This window comes from Hippoglossus stenolepis, chromosome 23 (assembly GCF_022539355.2).
Source record: "Hippoglossus stenolepis isolate QCI-W04-F060 chromosome 23, HSTE1.2, whole genome shotgun sequence".
NCBI classification, from domain to species: Eukaryota; Metazoa; Chordata; class Actinopteri; order Pleuronectiformes; family Pleuronectidae; genus Hippoglossus; species Hippoglossus stenolepis.
In genome coordinates, this window is record NC_061505.1 from 17,133,177 (window position 1) to 17,140,735 (window position 7,559).

At 40.9% G+C, this 7,559-nt stretch overlaps 2 non-coding genes across 2 annotated transcripts; one reads left to right on the forward strand and one right to left on the reverse strand.

Annotated features, from left to right (window-relative positions):
* The first annotated feature begins 2,404 nt into the window (after window positions 1–2,404).
* Window positions 2,405–2,478, forward strand: trnat-agu. The gene has a single exon. It is a non-coding gene; the product is annotated as a tRNA-Thr (tRNA).
* Window positions 2,479–3,926: 1,448 nt separating this feature from the next.
* trnas-uga lies at window positions 3,927–4,008 on the reverse strand. The gene has a single exon. It is a non-coding gene; the product is annotated as a tRNA-Ser (tRNA).
* Window positions 4,009–7,559: the final 3,551 nt, after the last annotated feature.

Genomic DNA, 7,559 nt, shown 5'->3' on the forward strand with positions numbered 1-7,559 from the left:
TATAGCACCTATGATACTACATTCAGGAGTGGACAATTACTATTTCTTCATCCCTTGTTTTTTTTTCATTTTACTTCTTTTTTATTTTTTCTTTCTTCTTTTAATTTAATTAATTATGTATGTAATCAATCATTTATTCGTATTCTTATTCCCCCTCTTTTTCTCTTGGAGTGAGCACTATCTGATGTTTGTTGTTCTTTCTATGCGTTGCACACTGTACCTGGATATCATGTATACCAATACTATATACAGTTGAAAAATGGACAAAGAAAGTAACTGTCTGAAAATGCATGTTGTTTTGTTGAAAACTAAACAAAAATAAAGTCCCCCAAAAAAAAAAAAGTGCTCTATATCTGTGTTGATCCTTTACTTTCTGTATTACTACATGTTATGTAGCTGTACATTGCACAATTAAGTCACAACAAGACTGGACTGAGAGTAGTGAAGCGATTTGAATGTATGTTTAACAGATTCATAGCTTCGTGTGAATCTGAGTCACATTATTTCTACGTAAGGCTGTCCTTTTTTTTACATCACATGTAAAGAGGAGTGTTGGCGTCAATCTGCTTCGGTGAGAGGCTGTGGACAGGATTTGGACCAGTTCTGTCTAATCATGCTTATATGACAGCGCTATGTTTGGAATGACCAGAATTCAGTAGCCTTGATCAAAATATTTCCGCTACATATGTATGGTGCTGGTCATGACTCTGTGTCATGCCGGTGTAGACTCTGTAGACTAGACTATTAATAGAAAATGAACGTAGTGGTCATTCCAAACAGAGAGTGTTCCATTAATAGAGACCGTATGTGGTTGGAATGCAGGAAGCTGTGGCCTGGTGTTTAGGATGATTCGTAACAGGAAGTAACTCATGGAGATTGAAAGTTACACACTGGAGAGAATAAGTCATTGTGTGTGTGTGTGTGTGTGTGTGTGTGTGTGTGTGCGCGTGTGTGCGCGTGTGTTTGTGTGTGTGTTCTATTTTGACACATGTTCTAAAATTATTATATTTTGACAACTTCTATCGTAATCACTGAAGGTCCTCATAAATATAATACCTTCAGTCTGCATGTGTGAGGGACAGACAGCCACTCTCAGACGCAGATGTGCATTTGTTTTACAGCACAGATAAAATCATTTAATTCTTACAATATTGATTTGTTCTTGCAGGCATCAGTGTGGATTGTGTAGGAATGGGCGTGTTGCAATTATGCAACTCTATGTATAATACATTTCATGAAATGGCACTGCTATCTGAAACTTCCTACTGTATTTATAGTCTTCTTCATAGGATGGGGCCTATGCGTTAAAATACCACGAACACTTTGAACACAGATATCCACACCTCTGTGACACAAAGCATCAGGTGTGACAAAATTAGCTCCCCATCAACAGACTGAACTGGTTTCGATGTGAGAGAGACTCACTCTTTGCATTCTGCAAATCCACCACATGTCCTTCAGTGATGTCCTTTCCGCATATAAATCACAAGAAACATAAAAACATGACATTATTGCAGAGTAACCGCTATAATTCATAAATGTATGTGTTCAAGGTCTGCAGGAATTGAACTGTGTATTTGAATGTGGTTTTAAATAATTTCCCACCGAGACACAGAGTATGCAAGTACAGCAGTTGATTCCGCATAAATTTTTTTACTGTTTTCAAAGCATCATATAATAATGCTTTATTTAGCTGTTTCACTTAGAGAAAACCACAGACAGAGAGTATGTAGCATTTCTCTACGATGCAAGAGTCTTTGCATTAAATGTTATGATATTTTACAATAGTTAAAGAGTGTTATGTTGCTTGATTGTGTCATAGCTCGGCTCATAGACTGACACGATGAGGGTACCAACACAAGCAGACTGCGTGGCATCTGCCCAGGATTTTGGGGGCGATCGCTTGAAGTAGTATCGGCCGATACCGCTCAAGGGGTCTATGACCCTGTTCACTGGTCAGATCACTGATGATCTTTCTTTTCCTCATCACTGTTTTTTGAGAGTCTTGATTTCCCTTCTCAGCTGAAAGATCTCTCTCTCTCCCTCCTGTTTTCCACATGGCCAACTGGTGTCTTTCCTCTCCTCTGTGCCAATTCGTTCTCTGGCCACACTGAAGATGGCTGTATCATATCGTACGTTTTTTTCTGTTGGCTGTTCCTGCTAGCAAAAACGTTTCATTCTTTTAATACTTCAATGTACTTCTATATTCTTCAATGTACTTCCGGTTCAGTAACATTGAAACAGTTCCGGACAGGGACCCAAGGCTCCGGGACTCCCTGCCTGACGAGATTGAGCTCGGCAACTCACTACCTGTACACAAATACAATTATTATCGTGATCACCAGTCTATAGAAGCCTGCCTTCTAATAAATATAATCCCAAAATTTTCTGTCATGTGCCACATGGTGCCGTGGCTTAGTTGGTTAAAGCGCCTGTCTAGTAAACAGGAGATCCTGGGTTCAAATCCCAGCGGTGCCTTTTGTAATGTCAGCGAGTTCTTCTTCTATTCTCTGACTTTATCACACGATGTAGCTTTTACGTTTCTACACCGACACTTCTTCTTCTTCTTCTTTTCTTCTTCTTCGCTCGGCAATGTCTTAAAATGTATTACCACATTTATTTCCTTATTTATTTCCACCTTTATTGATTTCAACATGTATTTATTTCTGTATTTCTGTGACCATATGTAAATGAGGTAGGAGGTCCCAACCTCAGTCTCGAGCAGGATTGGTCAACTGAGCGATCCAGACAGATGCAATCTATACCTAGCGAATCTTCAAAATGTGTGTGTGTGCTCCCAGACACCCGGGGCCTGTGTGTGTGTGTGTGTGTGTGTGTGTGTATATCTCACTCGCTCACAGAGACACACGCAGTGAGATCAGAGCTCGTTTACGTGAAGCAGTCAGTGACTTTGTTGAAGAACAGTGAAAACACAGAGTTTCTCTCTGATCACAGCTGCTCAGTGATCAGAGCAGAAGCTGCAGTTGGTTTGAATCGACTTTTTTATTTCATGTTTGTGCATGAAAGCACCGTTGAGTCTGTTAAAAAAGGCTGAAGTTAGTGAATTGTTATGTATGTTGTATTACCTTGTGTCCCTAAGAGGCACTTTTTGGTTTTTAATTAAAAGGCAGCTAATTGAGTTTAAAAATATTTCCCTCTCTAGCATCGCCACCTGCTGGTCGTTTTGGTTTATCATTAAACTTGTTTTATTGTGTTGGCATACTGTGATATTCTGTACTATCACAGGTTCAAACTGCACCATCTTTTCATTAAATACATTTGAGAATGTGAAAATGTTCCTCGATTTGGGTCGCGGCTTGTCATTGAGGGTGATGGTGGGTCCAGAAGCCAGACCAGTTGAGAACCACTGACCTAAATCATCCCAATAAAAATGAACTCTGGAAACTAGTTAATTTTCATCTGCATGAACTGAACGTTGAACTAGTTCTTTTAAGTGTGAACTGGCACAACAGCCACTGGACAGCAGACAGCATTGAAAGGCAGAAGTAGTAGAACTGGATCAACACACTCCTGCGACCAATACTGCATGAGGTTAGGACCGCCTTTCTCATTAGCATACGGACACAGAAACACATAAATAAATAAATGTGGTAATAAATTTAAGACATTTATTTCTGTATTTCTGTATTTATTTCTGTATTTGTTTAATTTATTTCCTTATTTATTTATTTCTGTATTTATTTATACATTTATTTATACTTAAGTCATGTTCCATCCTCCATTTTCTTCTTCTTCTTTTCTTCTTCTTCACTCCGCAACCACCGTTATGACACGTACAAAGCAAAGATGTGACATCGATCGCCATTTGTAACTTCCTCATTAATATACCAGTCTTACTGCTTTGATTTAAAGCATCATGAGTACATAAATACGTCCAGATCATATTTGGAGAAAAAAAACGAAAACGCTGCGAGCAGGGTTCGAACCTGCGCGGGAAGATCCCATTGGATTTCAAGTCCAACGCCTTAACCACTCGGCCATCGCAGCCCGGTGCCTAGTAACCAGATTTTTGTCAGTTTTAACAACGGGTATGAACACCTTGATGTGGATGGTTTATTAACGTTTTGCAGAGCATCAACATCCATGTGCATCATTAGTTCTCTGTCCCGAAGCAACACGAGTGGAGCACGGTGCTTCCCGTCGACTGCTTAGATATGCAGGTCAACGTAAAGCTAAACAAACGGTCATGACCCCTAAAGGCCACAAGAGGGCAGCAGTCCCCCACTAGAGACCAGTGATGGATACACATGAATTACAGCCACGGGCACATTCCCGATCCCTTTCTTTAATGAGAAGAGATGTAAGGACCACACTCCAGGGGAGAGAAGCCATGGAAACATGATGAGAAACAGGGAAATTTAAAAAAATACATTTTTATTTTTAAATAGCCCTGGGTCAGTTGTATTTTAGAGCTATGTGGCAATTTAGAATGGTTTGGAATTTTGTATTTTGCCACATGTGTACAGTCCAAACAATAGGCTACTCAACACCATCAGCACAGCATTATTTTTTCTTCATGGTTGGAACGGTTTTCTTCGCTGCACAAGCTGCTGGAACCCTATTGCTTTTGTCCTGATTAAAGGCCCAGCCTGAGATTTGGGCCGAGCAGTGTTGTGAAATCTGTCTGTCACAGTGATAACTCAGGCAGTTTTAATCCACTTAGCCTCTGGAGGCTGCTGGCAGGAGGCCACAAAGTCCAGGCTCTCTGTACTCCCTGTCGTCCTCATCTATGATGAGGCTGACGATTGCACAGTCATCAGAGACAGAAGGGAGTGTTGTGACCGAGGTCTGCCACAGCCGTCGCTGCAGGGCCCCTGCAGCAGAGCACTGTCTTGCACACAGTCCCGCGGTCCTCACATACTGAGGGTGGTTGGACAGGTAGTCCAAGATCCTGCCTGTGTGGTGCTCCTCAGCTGCAGTATGTCCTCAGCCTGCACTTCCAGAATGTTTTCTAGAAAGACAACACAACAATGTTGAAAAATATCTCTTGCATTTTATCGGAGATTAGATCTGCAGAATCAGTTGCTCGTTTTATAAGAAAATAATGATAATTAGTATCATTATTAGGATTATTTGTATTGTTCTGATTGAGGTGATGATAGATTTGTGACTCTTACCTCAGCTGTGCACCTCTCAGTTGTTGTGGTTAGTAGGTGTGTGTTTTCACACTGTGTCTGCTGAGGTGCTGCGCGTGCCTCTCTCAATCAATCAATCAATCAAATTGTATTTGTATAGCCCATATTCACAAATCACAATTTGTCTCATAGGGCTTTAACAAGGTGTGACATCCTAAAAAACTCTCTCTCTTAACTCTGCAATATTCACTTTCTGTGAGTGCAATTTAATGGTTTATGTGTAATCCATTTCACTGTACATATTCGTTCACTGTATATATTAGTGTTTTATTCCACTTAAATGTTTCTATATTTTTAAAAATATTTCCTTACTTTTATTAGTATTGCATGTTACTTATTATCACTTTACTGATGTCAATTTTGTACTGCCCTTGCTGCTGTAAAGTTGCACATTTCCCCATCGTGGGACTGATAAAGGATTATTTTATTTTATCCTAAGCCATAATTTTGCTTAAAGGACCAGTGTGTAAGATTTTGATGAAAGGGATCTATTGGCAGAAATTGAATATAAAATAATCCTAGTGATGTTTCCACTAGTGTATTTATTCTAAATTGTAAGAACTGTTGTTTTCTTTACCCTAGAATGGGCCCTTTATATTTAAATACTTTATATTCACATCAGGAGCAGGCTCTCTCTATGGAGGCTGTTGTGTTTTTTACAGTTGTCCAAACTGGACCAACACCTTTTGAGTTTTTATGACAACTGAAAGCTACCACAGGTTCTCTTTCATGTTTGTAAGGGGAGGGTAAAGTGAGTGGTATTCAGCTGCAAGATGCAACTTTACCACTAGATGTCACTAAATTCTACACACTGAACCTTTAAACTATAACTGAAACAAGAAAATAATGTTTTTTTGATTTAAACAAAAAATGGGGGGAAAAAACATGCACGACCAGATAAATACTAACCACCTGGGCTCCCAGGGCTTTTACATTCAATTTCATTACATAGTATTTGCAATGGTAAGTGCATTCAATCATGAGGGCACAAACCCAGAACAGCAAGAATCATGTAAGAACATTAGCTTTAAAAAGGCCAAACAACAAAGTGCTAGATGTAAGCGCTACATATAAGTGCAACTTTAACTTTTTGATTATTAGACCATCATCTTCTTTAGGTGTAGTCTTCAGCCAAGGTGTAGTCTTTAGTCTGCGGCAGAAGATGTGTAGACTTTCTGCTGTACTGCTGTCAATCGGGAGGTCGTTCCACCATTTGTGAGCCAGGACATCAAACAATTGTGATTTTGTTGATTTTGGGTAGCTGTCCCTCGCAGTGAGGGAGCAGCAAGTCGATTGGCAGATGCAGAGCGGATTGAACGGGCTGGGGTGTAAGGTTTGACCATGTCCTGGATGTAGACTGGACCCGATCCGTTCGCAGCACGGTACGCAAGTACTAATGTCTTGAAACGGATACGGGCAGCCACTAGTAACCAGTGAAGGGAGCGGAGGAGCGGACTAGTGTGAGTGAATTTAGGTTGAAGACCAGTCGAGCTGCTGCATTCTGGATGAGCTGAAGAGGTCGGATGGCACTAGCAGGTAGACCTGCCAGGAGGGAGATGCAGTAGTCTAGGCGTGAGATGACCAGGGCCTGGACCAGAACCTGTGCCACCTTCTGAGTGAGAAGGGGACGTATTCTCCTGATGTGGTGCAGCATGTATCTAGGGTGGCTGTGGCTGAGGGGTAGAGTGGTCGTCCTCCAACCTGAAGGTCGGCAGTTTGATCCCCAATCTGCATGGGAAGAATCTGCAAGTGTCCTTGGGCAAGATGCTGAACCCGAATTGCCCCTCATAGAACAACAAAGTGCTGCTAATAGATGCACTGTGTGTGTGAATGGGTGAATGTAAAACTGTACTGTAAAGAGCTTTGAGTGGTCATCAAGACTAGAAAAGCGCTATATAAAACCATTTACCATCTACATGATCAGGTTGTTGCAGCAATGTTGGAGGTAAGGGTGAGTTGGCCTCTGAGTGTAACACCCAGGTCGGGGCTACCGCAGAGTTGTCGATGGTGATAGTAAGGTGATGGGTGGGAGAGCCTTTCCCTGGAAGGAAATGTAGCTTGTTTTTTTCAAGGTTGATTTTCAAGTGGTGTGCAGACCTCCATTGAGAGATGTCAATCAGACAAGCAGAGAATTGTTCTGCTACCTGTGTTTCAGACTGGGGAAATGTGTTTAGCTGTGGTAGGAAAAGCCATGTGAGTGAATAACAGAGCCGAGAGAGTTGGTGTACAGAGGGGTCTTTCCAACAGATTTTAACCCGACCTTTATTGGCTGAATTTGACTGAAGGTTTTACGATGGTATTTCTAAATGAATTCAAATTGATACAAAAACATCTATTTATTTGTCATCATGTATTTTTCTAAAAAGGCTCATATCCCGGTCAAGGAAAGCTTCCTTTCTGCCT